The sequence below is a fragment of the Canis lupus genome, chromosome 3 (genome assembly GCF_011100685.1).
Source record: "Canis lupus familiaris isolate Mischka breed German Shepherd chromosome 3, alternate assembly UU_Cfam_GSD_1.0, whole genome shotgun sequence".
Lineage (NCBI taxonomy): Eukaryota > Metazoa > Chordata > Mammalia > Carnivora > Canidae > Canis > Canis lupus.
In genome coordinates this window covers 73410926-73425165 of record NC_049224.1, presented here as the reverse complement: position 1 = coordinate 73425165, position 14240 = coordinate 73410926, and the positions used below count along the sequence as shown (strand labels likewise).

The following is a 14240-nucleotide window of genomic DNA, read 5'->3' as shown; positions in this document are numbered from 1 at the left end:
GGATATAATTAAGAGGTTTAGGAGACATCAATCAGATGCAATGTACAGATCTTATTTGAATCCTAATTCATAATTTTTTTTAGTTTTATTTTTTTAAAGATTTTATTTATTTATTCATGAGAGATACAGAGAAAGAGAGGCAGAGACATAGGCAGAGGGAGAAGCAGGCTCCCTGCAAGGAGCCTGATGTGGGACTTGATCTCGGACCCTGGGATCATGCCCTGAGCCAAAGGCAGATGCTCAACCGCTGAGCCACTCAGGCGTCCCTAAATCCTAATTCAAACAAACACTGTAAAAGAACATTTTTTTTTTTTTAAAGAACATTTATGTTAAGAACAAAAACTCTGAACACTGACTGGATTAAAAGACATTTAGGAATTACTAATATTTATATATATACTTTTTTTTTTTTTTAGCATAACTACAATTATCACACCTAAAAAGAGTCCTTATCTCTGAGAGATCCCACTAGGTATTTTCAGTTAAAGGAAGAGAATGCCTGGGATCTAGCTGAAGATAATCCTGCAAAGGGAGAAGCACAGACAAAATAAAACTGCCATGAGTGGGCAGCCCTGGTGGCCTAGCGGTTTAGCGCCACCTGCAGCCCAGGGCGTGATCCTGGAGACCTGGAATCGAGTCCCACGTCAGGCTCCCTGCATGAAGGCTGCTTGTGTCTCTGTGTCTCTCTCTCTCTGTCTCCATGAATAAATAAATTTTAAAAATCTTAAAAAAAAAAAAAAAAAAAGGCCATGACTTAAGTAATTGTTGAAGCCAGTTGATGGGTACACCAGAACTCATTATACTATTTTATCTTTTTGCACCAAAAATTTCAAACATACTCAAAGTTTTTTTAAAATACAGTTTTACAGAAAAACAAAACACTCTTCTGCTTTCCCCATGCAAACATAGGTAGGGGGTTCTACTTGAGAAATCAGGGATAACCAGGCTGATTCAAGGTCAGAGGATGAAAATTATCTTCTGTGATTTTAAGAAAGTGACTTACAATGAAATCATCTTTTCAAAGAGTCAGCCAAATCTTTACAGTCATCAAGAATCATATCAAAATTCTTTCCATTAAAAAAATAAAAACTCACAGCAAGAGCAAAATGCAAAGTAACAATTTAGAATGCATACAATTTGTTTCTAAAACAGAAAATCTAAAAAAATAAAAAAATAAAACAGAAAATCTAATAGAGGGGATGTTCAATGAAATGGGGAATTCAGAGTAAGTATTCTATGCACTTCTTCTAAAAGGTATCAATTCTACTGATGAAAGCTCCAAAGTTATAAAACCAAGAAAGTGAAATATGCCAGAAACTGCTGGCACTGCCTCCAGGTCATTCAGAGAGCCCACACCTGAGTTTGCTTTCTACTCTATTTTTAACCTTATTCCCAATTATATCAGAGGTAACGGTTCACTTCTAAAAATAATGTTTCTAGAAACAGCTTTCCTGCTCCAAGTTTTTATGCAGAGGTTTTTATCCAGTAGTCAATTAGATAAGTGACCAAACAGAAGAGTAGAGAGATATCCCAAAACTTTGGCTATCTTTCATATTAAACATGAAGAACAAAATATTTGTCTATCATTTCTAGCAATACTATCATTACAATGCTATAGACTAATATACTACAATTAAGTATTTGGGATTACTTTCATCAGAAGACCCAACATCTCAATGTAATAATGTGTTCAAACTTAACATACAACAGATTTTTTTACAACATTTTTAACATATTCACTTACTCTATTCTTTTTTTTTTTTAAGGAAAGTTTTTTTTTTTAAGATTTTATTTATTTATTCATGAGAGAGAAAGAGAGAGAGAGAGAGAGAGAGAGACAAAGACACAGGCAGAGGGAGAAGCGGGCTCCATGCAAGGAACCCGATGTGGGACTCAATTCTGGATCTCCAGGATCACACCCCAGGCTGCAGGCGGCGCTAAACCGCTGCGCCACCGGGGCTGCCCCACTTACTCTATTCTTTTATCAAAAATGGATCTCAACCAAACATAGCCATACCAAAAAAAAAAAAATAAGCCATACCTATAGTTTATATTTGCCTGTAGCTTGGCTAACTACTTTCACATGCTAACAACAGCCCTTCTGACAAAGTCAAAAGCAGGGAAATTATCCATTATTATTATTTAAGATTTTATTTATCCATCCATGTGAGACACAGATAGAGGCAGAGACATAGGCAGAGGGAGAAGCAGGCTCCCCACGGGTAGCCTGATGTAGGACTTGACCCCAGGACCCTAGGATCACAACCTGAGCCAAAAAGGCAGATGCTCAACTGCTGAGCCACCCAGGCACCCCAATTATCCCTATTTTTAAATGAGGAAAATAGGTTAAGGGAAACTAGCAATTTGACCATAGTCACACATCTAATATAAGACTGGACAGGAAGTCACAATGTAAATTCCTGACCCGGATTCATTCCACATCTGTCTTGACATGACCAATCATGCTAGTGACATTTGTTTCACTCTTACAAAGATCACTTTCGAGCAGTACAGAAATTACATAAATATCAACTGACTTCCTATTACTTCTTACTAATAATGTACTTTTAAATACATTTGCATCTCTGATGGAAAGAAGTCACGGAAGTATGCAGACACAAGTTCAAATTGGTCAATCATTTGCTAAAAACTGTGCTAAAGCTATGACTGGGAGAAGTTAAAGACATTTTAAAAATTTAAATATTGAAATAAACTCCATTATCTATACCTTAAATATCAATTCTTTGTGCTTAGGAGTTAAGATTCCCTGAATTCTATCATGACAAGTTTTTTTTTTTTTTTAAGATTTTATTTATTTATTTATTCATGAGAGACACACAGAGAGAGAGACAGAGACATAGGCAGAGGGAGAAGCAGGCTCCATGCAGGGAGCCTGACGTGGGACTCGATCCTGGAGATCCAGGATCATGCCCTGGGCTGAAGGCAGTGCTAAACCGCTGAGCCACTCAGGCTGCCCTATCATGACAAGTTTTAAAACTCAAATTATTAGCCAAACAATTATAGGTACAAATCCCTTATAATATTTCCTATACTAATCCAACAGGGTGACCATATATTGTTCCACCTAGAATGAGCCATTTGTAAGAGAAAATACAATTAAGAACCATCTCTGAAATTCTTACAAAATATTTTTACAAATAACTAAAAGTTTCAAGACACTCTTTCAGAGAGACCATACTATTCAAAAGGAAGAGATTAAAGCAGGCTAGAAAGGATAACAAAACGCTTATTTTCCACAGAGTGGAATGCAAGAAACAAGGTATGATCAATAGGCTCATGTAAGATATCACTGTAGAGATAAGATATATACTAGAGGATGATAAGTCATCCTTTACTCATAATTCAACAAATCACAACTTGACAAGTGGTAATATTAAAACTTTGGGGATGCAGCAGTTCTCACCTACTCACTTAAAAAGAACTGAGGTCCAGACAGCTTCGGGGACTTACCATTGTCACAAAGCAAAGGTCAAATTCAAACCCATGTCTTCTCTCACTTCTCCTTTCCTAAGGAGGATATATCTAAAAAGTCGTCAGGGGACTAAGTAACTGGCAGAAGAGTTTAGAGGAGGATATAAAAAAAATAAAGGGCATCCCCTACCTCTAAGAGCCTGCAATCAAACTAATTATTAATTATAATTAACTCATAGAATAATAATTACATACCAGTATATAATTAACAGCCAAAATAAATGTCACAGACAAATGACTTCTCAGGAGAAAGCTCAAAATCAAAGAAAGGACCTACTTCTCTTCTCAACTAACCTATCCCATTGCTTCTAAAAGCTTAACTCTTCAAAGTCAAGAATTTCTCAGCTTAATTCCTCTGTATCTGCAGCACAGAGCTCTGTTATAGGTCTACCTCTAGGGTGGCCAACACTTTTCTAGAAACTCAGTTACTGTGACCCACTTTCCCTATATCTGAGACACTACCTTCTATTTCCTCAGTGACCTTTTTCTCCCTTACCTATTTGATTGTACTCTAGGAATCACCTTAGGCTAATACATCATGGGATAGCAGAAAGAATATATCTTAGATATAGAATTCAAGTTATGGCACTACTGGGAAAAGGATATATTAGCTTCTCTGTGACTTCAGTTTCACTATCTATAAACCAGGAGTGATAACTGAAACTATTCTTTTTAAAGGGTTGTTTCAAGGATCAAGTGAGAATGTGTAAGAGTGCTTTATAAGCTATAAAATGCTCTGGGCCAATTCAACTCTAAGCCCTTAGATTTGAAATTTATCTTCAACTCTCAGCCCAAGATCTTTGTATACTCCTTCGGCATGTATGCCCCTTGGGCTCAGCTATCACTCTTCTGCATACAAGAGAAAGAGCAGAAAGAAGTCTTCTGTTCTTGGCCCCTCACCTATGAATTTCCTGTCCTCTTCTGGCTTTTCCTTACTTTTGTTCAATCCCAAAGATTCTCTCAAGGTCTGGAGTAAAATTTATTATGAATGGTCAAAGGAAAAAAAATTTCCAAGTGAATGATCTTGGTTTATATTCAATATCATAACCAAAATCTTCATATTCTAAAATGTTTTCTAAAATTTCTACTCAGGAGTACTTATTAGTCATATTCTGAATTAAAAAATTTTAAACTGGGGATCCCTGGGTAGCTCCGCGGTTTAGCGCCACCTTCAGCCCAGGGCGTGATTCTGGAGTCCGGGGATCAAGTCCCGCATCCGGCTCCCTGCATGGAGCCTGCTTCTCCCTTTGCCTGTCTATGCCTCTCTCTCTCTCTCTGTCTTTCATAAATAAATAAATAAATAAGTAAGTAAGTAAATAAATAAATAAATAAAATCTTTAAAAAAAATTTTTTTAACTAAGGGAAAAAGGCTGTTTTTCCCTAAGTTAGAAAAATTCAACAGAAGAGGACACAAAAATTCCATACCATGTTATCCCAAATCACAGTGGATAGAAGTTACATAGTTAAGAAAGCAGTTTTCAATAGCTGTATTACAAAATACTAAGGTGCTCTGAAATTGTGAAGTATATCACAAGAATGTTACAAGTCTGTGAATGATTTACATCATTCAAGTAAATTAGAGTGGAATCAAGACTTTTTCCTCTCACTCATCTACTTGCCTATATGATTTCTTGAACAGAAAGGAGTTATGGTTATTGCTCTCCCACCTCACGGAACTCCTCTCATCCATGCTATGGCTAGGTAGCATGTCTGTACATAGATGCACATAAATGCCATTTATGATGACAGGAAAAATGCTTAGAACCACTGTGATAAAGAAACCAATATTATCAAAAAATGAAATTAGAATACAAATTTTTTTGTCCTCAAAATTTTGTCATTTTGCTTTACATAACTTTTGCTAAGAGTAACAAAGAAACAAAATACATACTATGCAAAAAAAAAAATTAACTTGTATTTTAAAAAGCATAGTGTAAGAGATAAAGCAAGATAGCAGCCAGAACACTGACCTCTAAGCCTGGTGCAAATACCATAAAGATGCTTACTGCACTCCTATCTTGATTTGAAACATCTTTATTAGCTGTTAAATTTTGAAAACACTACATGTAGTACTTGTCAATGAGTGCAGTCAAGCAAAAACCAGCTTCATTTTGTATTTTTACAAAGCTGAGACTCACATCTGTGCTTTGATCTAAATTTAAAAAAGGAAATGAAAATTCAATATGAAAATAAGCAATGAGAAGGTAACTTTCTCCAAAACAAAAGCACTGAAGTTCATAATGTCATAAACAAAATAAAAACCCTATAATATATCTAAAAATTGGGTTTTAGTTGGGAACCAAGATTTTACTTTTTCAAAGGAGCTTTTATTTTTATTTATTTTTATTTTTTAAAGATTTTATTTATTTATTCATGACAGACACACAGAGGGGGAGAGAGAGGCAGAGACACAGGCAGAGGGAGAAGCAGGCTGCATGCAGGGAGCCCGATGCGGACTCGATCCTGGGTCTCCAGGATCTGGCCCTGGGCTGAAGGCGGTGCTAAACCGCTGAGCCACCCGGGCTGCCCAGGAGCTTTTTTTTTTTTTTTTTAAAGCAACACAAATTCATAGTTTTAAAATTCAAATATAAAAAGGTTAAAAAATGCAAAAAGGTAACTCTCCTCTCTTCTGAAGCAACCTCTATTAAAAACTCTCATGCAAATCTTCTAGGCAGTACAAGTATATGTATGTTGTATATTACTCATCAAATTATGATTAAAGTCACTATCTTTCAAATCACTAAAATGCTAAATAGAACTTTTCAAAAAATAGACTGGTTGCTCTAATTATTCAGAGCTTTTATTTATTTTTTTATTTTTATTTTTTAAAAATTTTTATTTATTTATGATAGTCACAGAGAGAGAGAGGCAGAGACATAGGCAGAGGGAGAAGCAGGCTCCATGCACCGGGAGCCCGATGTGGGATTCGATCCCAGGTCTCCAGGATCGCGCCCTGGGCCAAAGGCAGGCGCCAAACCGCTGCGCCACCCAGGGATCCCTATTCAGAGCTTTTAAAGCTAATGTTTCATCACTTATAATGGTGAAAAGCAGGAACTACATTCATATTCAACCTCAAATGAAAACTTTAAGTAATCCTTTTATTCAAAGTATCTTCTAAAATGTAGCCAGTTAAGGGGTGCCTGGCTGACTCAATCCAAAGAGCATAGAACTCTTGATCTTGGGATCATGAGTTCAAGCCCCCTGCTGAATGTAGACACCACTAACAAAATAAAACTTAAAAAAAAATGTAGCCAGTAAAAAATGAAGTTTAGAAAATTTCTAAGGCCTTGGTAAAAAGCTCATTAAGTTAAACCAAAAAAAGGGGTGCCTGGGTGGCACAGTTAAGTGTCTGCCTTTGCTTCAGGTCATGATTCCAGGGTCCTGGGATCAAACCCTGTGTCATTGGGCTCCCTGCTGAGTGGGGAGCCTGCTTCTTCCTCTGCTTGTCCTCCTTGCTGGTGTTCTCTTTCTCAAATAAATAAATATCTTTAAATCAAACAAAACTCTAAGATACAAGCTTATATGGGTATCATATCTCATTTATACCAAAGATGCATTTTAAATAATTACATAAGATTGAAAGAAAATACACGTACAGAAATAACTTTTGAATGAGATTATAGATTTTGTTTTGCGCATCATATAGAACTATCTCTTGCAGCTTTTCAGTAACAAGTATGTCTTTTGTTAAAAAAAAAAAAAAAAAAGAGGGGCTATTAGAAATCCATATCCAGTTCAGGTTTATTTATTTATTTTCCCCCAGTTCAGGTTTAAATAGAACAAAACAATTCATGAAAATAGTTCTACCAGCTTATTTTGACACCTGTAACAAGTAGGTTTATTTATTATAACTTCCATGAATCTGTAAGACAAAAAGACTACACAATACTGCTGTAACGAAGTCCATAAGCTTTGGGTCAAGGCAGAATTGGGTTTGAATGCCAACAGTACCAGTACCTTTACCCTGGACAACCTACCTAACCAGCCAGAGCCTATTTCCTCCAGTATAAATTAGGGATAACAGTATCTGACTTAGAGGACTGATGTAACCAGGTAAACAAAGTATGCAAAGGAACTCAAAGGACCAGCAAATATAACCATTAATAGTAAATATCATTATTGATATTCAAGCAGGTAACTGTTTTTTAATTTCAGACTCAAATAATTTTCAGCCCTTTTTCAAAATGGCTTTGAAAGTGCCCAAACTGCTCTTTACCCAATACAGGATGATCAACTCAAATGTGCTCAACTATAGAAACAATCATTCATATGGTTAGTATTTATTATATGGGTCAAAGCATGAATATACAGATAAATACAAAACAAAAAAAAAAAAATACCTTTACTTATAAGCCTGTAGCAGTTGTCTAAGAAGTTGGGACACCAGCGGTTGAGTGTCTGCCTTCAGCTCTGGGCCTGATCCCAAAGTCCGGGATCGAGTCCCACATCTGACTCCTTGTCGGAGGCCTGCTTCTTCCTCTACCTAGGTCTCTGCCTTTTCTCTGTGTCTCTCATGAATAAATAAAATCTTAAAAAAATAAAATAAAATAACTAAGAAGTTTTATGATCTTAAAAAATCTTAATATAAGTCAAAATATAACAGAAAACAGTTGGGAGTACTGAACTTTTTGCAAAATCTTCACATTCAACATACTAATATATTATTCATCATTACCAATTTAGACAATTTAGTGTCTTATATTGAGGTTTTGTTCTAAGTCCTATTAAATTATATGGAAAAAGATATAAATAATTTCTTTTAGCAATGCACCTTTTACAAACCTAAAGTTGTAATTTTTTGTCTTTTATTAGGCTTGTCCATTAGCAAGCCTACTGATTATCTAATTGATCCTCCCTGACCTCATGGTCCTCCCAATCAAATAGGGAATATAGGGACACCAGGGTGGCTCAGTGGTTGAGCATCTGCCTTTGGCTCAGGGCCTGATCCTGGATTCCCAGGATCAAGTCCTACATCAGGCTCCTTATATGGAGCCTGCTTCTCCTGTCTCTGCCTCTCTTTCTGCATCTCTCATGAACAAGTAAATAAAATCTTTAAGGAAAAAAAAAAAAAAAGGCAAGATAGCCACAAACAGTTAAATACAGAAGGTGAAGTGATGGGAGCAGACATATGGCTATTTACAGAAACCTGAGGTGGGCAAGGACAGACCTCTGGTAAAGGTCATGTGTGACCTGAGCCTCCAAAGATAAACAGCCAGGCTTAAAAGACCGGGAAGAGTCTAAAGACAATCAATGTTTCTCTAGTTTAACTAAGTTCCTCCACCACAAAAAAAATCAACACACCAATCAAATTTAATTTTTTTTAAACTTATTTGGAAAGGGGTCTTGCAGTGAGAAATCTATTCAGTTTATAATGACCCAATAATAGTTCAAGTAGTAAATCACCCAAATCAATGGAGAGAATGTAGGAAGAATTCAAAATGACTATACGAACAGATAGTAAGTGATAGGTTTTTTGGTATGTGGAACACAAAGAGAAAACACTTCAAATACTTTAAATTTACTGTAAGCTTGGTAGGCTTCTCGATACAACAAAGCAAGAAGACCTAGAAGTCTTTGCAGACGTCACCTCCTTCTGCAGCTTTGCCTGTGCAACTTCAGGCAAACAGACCAAAAAAAACCAATTGGACTTCATTAAAGACTGGATTGGAAATGCGCAGAATACACTATCTGGCCCTTAATAAAAACATGGCCTTTCAAACCGAAGTACTATGTACAGTTCTAAACACTAGTTCAGAGGCAGCAGGGTACAGTGATTAATAGATGTGTTCAAATCCAATTTTCTGTCACTTACCATGTCACAGTTCCTTCACTTGTAAAATGGGAGTAGGAATACCTACCTTTGAGTTGTTGTACAATTAAATGAAAAACATGTAATTTTTTAGCATAGTACTTAAGGGTGTTCCCCAAAATGGTAGCTATCATTACTACTATAAAGCAAGAAGTAAATCTCCTAGAGAAATGTCATTAAAATATCAAGAGGGGAGCAGCCCGGGTTGCTCAGCGGTTTAGCCGCCTTCAGCCCAAGGCAGGATCCTGAACACTTGGGAGCCTTCAGCCCAAGGCGTGATCCTGGAGACTTGGGATCGAGTCCCACATCAGGCTCCCTGCCTGGAGCCTGCTTCTCCCTCTGCCTGTGTCTCTGACTCTCTCTGTGTGTCTCTCATGAGTAAATAAATAAAATCTTTAAATAAATAATAAATAAATAAATAAATAAATAAATAAATAAATAAATAAATAAATAAATAAAAATAAAAAATATAATACAATGTGGCCGTTCTTTGGCCCAAACACCAAGAATTACTGAAAAGAACCAAGGCACTGTCCTATTTTAAAAGGGGGGGGGCTAAAAACTAGGGTTCTTCCATATAAAGAACTGATCTAAAACAGCATGTTCAAGAGAAATACACACTTGTTCAGCAAGTTCATTCATTCAGCTAACATCCATTGAGTTCCTACTATGCAGTGAAAAGGACAGAGAAGGTCCCTATTTTCTCTGTGAAAAGGACAGAGAAGGTCCCTATTTTCTCTGTTTAATTCCTAGTGTAAGAAATGGAACATAAAAAAATAAGGAAATTCCAGGTAATACAAAATGTTATGAAGAAAATGGAAAGATAATTGGGGAGCAAACTCCTCAAAGAAACAACATATGAACTGAGACCTGAATGACATGAAATCAGCCACTGGAAAGTCTGGGAGAATATTGAAGCCACAGGGCACAGTAAGTGCAAATACCCTAAGGCAGGAACAAGCCTGGCAAGTTCCAGGGACAGTGCCAACAGGACTGGAAAACAGGAAGAAAGTGACGTGGCCAGGCTCCAGCTTACTAATGTAGGCAGAGAGATCAAGCAAGGTGAGTTAAGGGAAGGAGGCAGGGCCAAAACATGTAGTTTGGATTTTATTCTGGCCGTGCTGGAAGGCTTTCCAAAAAAAGGGTCACATAATCTGATTTACATTTTAAAGGATATCTCAGGCTGTAATATTCTCTTATATTCTCTTATTAAGGCTGTTAAGAGGAATGCACCATAAAAAGCCAAAGTGGAGGCAGGGAGACTAGGAGGTGAGAGTGAGAATGAGAGCTGGCAAAGGTAGAGGCAATAGTAATGAGAAGTAGTGGGCAAATTTAGAATGCATATATTAAACACTATCATTAACGGCAAATCAGAGAAAAAGAACTAAGTCACACATAAGTAGTAAGCACCTGAGACTGATTACCCAAGAGATACAGAATAAAAATAGAGATTGAAAGGTTTTAAGTTAAGTTTGTGACTAAGGGACATGAATGGGTTATTAGTATATTGACGATACTTCCTAGTAAGTATCCTCTGAAGCTGAGGTGAAGGGGACATTTCCTTCTCTTTTGGCACCACCTAGAAGGCACTGGACTAAATGGGCATACATCCAAGACTCTTACGTGTGATTCATAAAGTAAAATCTTTCGGGACCTTACTGACAGAGGCCCGGCCAGGTGGTCGGCTTTTGGAGCAGAACATAGCCATGGAAAAAGAAGTAAAGCTTTACCCAAATCAAATCACTAAATTAGCAAAACCCTTTTGAACTTCTGTTATCAACTTATGCTATTCTGCCCCTGCTCTCTCAAGAGTTAAACAAGAAAACCTTATACTGTCACACAAAGCATATTAATTTCTTAATATTACCATAGAAGTCTGGGAGGAAATCTTTTAAAACCAAGATTTTAATCATTACGGTTTTGCAAACATACAGTGAATATATCCTAAAATGTAAGGTTCAAAAGTCCCTCTCTACGAAGATAGAAATTTTCTTACTCCAAAGTGCTACCATGTAGAAAAACCAGGTTACAGAAAAGCACATGCAGTATGATACCATTTTTGTGTAAAATGTGTTAACGGTCAAAAAAAAAAAAAAAAAAGCCTGGAAGGATATATAAATCACTACTAACATTTTGATTATCTCTGGATGGCAGGATTATCAATGACTTATTTTCTTTTTTTTTGCTTATCCATTGTAATAACTTACCAATTATAAGTTATTTCGTATAAGCTAAAATATTCAGTTCAAGTTACATAAAAGGTAAAAAAAAAAAAAAAAACTTCGAGAAAACAATTTCATTTATCTAGATCAGCAGGATTTCAACTGTGGTATTAAGAAAAAAAGAGCTCAGTTGCATACACAGGAGAAAGCAAGCTGTTAAGAGGAGGTCCCTGGAACACCACACAAGGATACACCCTTCAAGGAAGCTGTCTAAATGCCTAAGCTCTCTTCCTGGATTTCATAAGGGGCAATCAATTGGCACATGCTTCTTCTTTCTTGCCATTTACCAAAGAAACACCTCCATTAATCACTTCTCTGGGGACATTTTTTAAAAGGGGAGGGTTTCAAACACCAAGTTAGGGCAAAAAGGTCGGGTCCTCTGGTCTCCTCCGTGCTGTCGAGGGGCGCGCAGGGTGGCAGGGCTTGAAGCCGTCTACACCAGAGGCATCTGCGTGGCAGATCACCTGAAGTGGAAGGGAAGGCAAGCTTTCTGCAGCCCCCCCTGAACTGGGCGGTGAGATCGCCTCCTAAGATAAAACTAAACACCCGAACGGTCTTACACCATCCAAGTTACTGTGCATGTGGAGCCGCCAACGGTTTCTGACAACACACAGGAACTGGAAGGTCTCAACAAACACAGGTATGACGTGCGTGGGGCTCATCTGACTTCTTGATGCCAAACCAAGACATTCTCTTAGTAAGGCCCTATCTTCGATTCTCCAAACTAGGGCAACTCAAAACATCCCACTTTCTACAGCTAGCAAATACCATCTTGGCCCAAACCCGAACCGCACACAGAAACAGCCACTTTGGAAAACTTTGGCTTTAAACGGCCACGCTGGACTTGCAAGCACTCCGGTAACCAGTTTGCTTTTATAAAGGGTGCTACCTCTTTTTTTTTTTTTAATGTCAGCTCTGGTTCCACTTACTGAACAAACAGAAAAAGAATACTTTCAATTCGCACCACAGTCAGGACCAAAAAAGCTCCCGCTTTCGGGATGGCAGCTTTCCTGTCTTGTCAATCACAACAAAGGACGCATCCTAATGACTTCATCAAACCTAGAGAAACAGAGGTAAAGGATAACAGTGTGGATTTCAGGGTCTGTGGGGTTTTCCTTCCAGCTACGACTCTCTTTTTACTCCCATTATACGCCTCCACCCGAGCTGACGGTCTTGCCCTAAAAATAAAACCACCCGTAGCTACCCGTCCACTTTTTCCTGCTAAGCCCCGACTCTGGTTTCCAGCAGAGAAAGCCAAATTGCAGGCTCTTCTCCGCCTCGCTCTTCGCCGGGGGGGCGCGGGGGGGGGGGGCGGGCTCGGCGGCCGCGGGCTTCTCCCGGTGCACAGGCACCAGCCCGGCGGGAGAACCGCCGAGCCCGAGAAGCCAGCCCCGCTCTGCCGCAGCCGCCGCAGTCCCCCAGAGCCGGAGGAGCCCCCAGGGTGAGGGAAGGGTGGGCCGGCACACGGCGGTGGCGGAGGGGGAGACACTCACCCGCCCAGACAACAACCGACGGGGCGGGGAGGATGGGGGCCGGGACCAAGGCTCGGCAGAAAGACCGCCTGAAGCTTCCGGAACGCTGCGGCTGCCCGGGACGCCGCGGCCGCTGCTGCTCCTGGCCGCTGGCTTCCTCCCCTCCTCTGTTTTGATTCGATTGACCACGTCACTGTAAGCCACGAGACCCGGATCTGCCGGCTCCCGCGGGCGGCGGCGCAACAGATTGCAGCGACTCGAGACCCCAGCGGCCCGCGGCGGAGCATGCGCGCGCCCCGCGCCTGCCCAGTGCGTCGGGGGAGGCGGGGCGGGCGCGGGCGCGACGGGCGCGGGCGACGCGCTCTCGGCGGGGGCGCGGCGCGCGGGGGTTGCAGTTCCGGTTGGGAGGGGTGGGGCCGAGCGCCGCGGAGCGAGGAGGGCGAGGCCCCGCGGCTCTGGGGAGGTGCTGCCCGCCTGACCTCTGTTTCGTCTTGGCTGAACCACGTCGTGGGCTGCGCGTCTGCCTTGGCCGGACTTGGTGGCTTTCTCAGACCCGAGGGCTTAGCATAGCGAGGGGACAAGTGGAGGCGGCCGCAAGTTCGCGTTTGCCGAAGGAAGGATACCTCTGGAGAGTTGGGTGGTTGTTGTTGTTGTTGTTTTTCCCCTCAGGCCCCGACGAAAATAGAATTTAGTCCTATGCACAAAAGTATGTCAAATGTAAAAAAAAAAAAAAAAAAAAAGTATGTCAAATGTAGAAGTCCCCGGACCCCTTCGGCCTCCCTAACGTCCTCACAGCCGGAGAGCTGTCTGAAATGAAACTCGAGAGAGATGTTAAAGGGACTATCAGCAACCAGGGGAGATAGTGGAGAATGGGCAGGGGCGAGGCTTTGTTGCGGGGACAGGGATGCTGGGTGAGGAGTAAGAACCTCGCTTCTTTTGGACCTGGTTGGTGCTTCCTACTCTCCCACCCTTCTGGCCTTCCTAGTTTCCCAGCTAAACCTTTGGGGTCCTAGAAACTGCCCAGTTTGGCAAAACTGGGAGCTACTTTGCTTTAGAACCACGAGTTAACAGACTTTTTAATGAGAACAGGACCAGTGGCAAACTCAAGATTCCAAGCAAAGATTTCACAAAGGCGTATCCTTGCCAATCTTGCAGAAGAGGTAAAAATTAGCTGTTAAAAACAAAACAAAAAACCTCTTCCTTACACCGACTGGATGAGCTGTTTACCTCTCCGAATTGCTACCC

The 14240-nt window shown here is 40.0% G+C and overlaps 1 protein-coding gene across 7 annotated transcripts in view; it reads right to left on the bottom strand.

The window, feature by feature from the left end:
* The window catches only part of SMIM14 (small integral membrane protein 14), a 94711-nt gene extending 81400 nt beyond the window's left edge, over positions 1-13311 (bottom strand). The window contains exons 1-2 of one of the 7 annotated variants that reach the window (XM_038533452.1): positions 13017-13306; positions 12453-12582 (exon numbers count right to left, since the gene is read on the bottom strand). The gene's annotated coding sequence lies outside the window, so the exon portion shown is untranslated. Of the gene's footprint in view, positions 1-12452; positions 12583-13016 lie in introns of all 7 variants that reach the window. The other 6 variants (XM_038533453.1, XM_038533457.1, XM_038533454.1 and 3 more) reach the window with 6 other exon arrangements.
* Between the last annotated feature and the right edge of the window lie 929 nt (positions 13312-14240).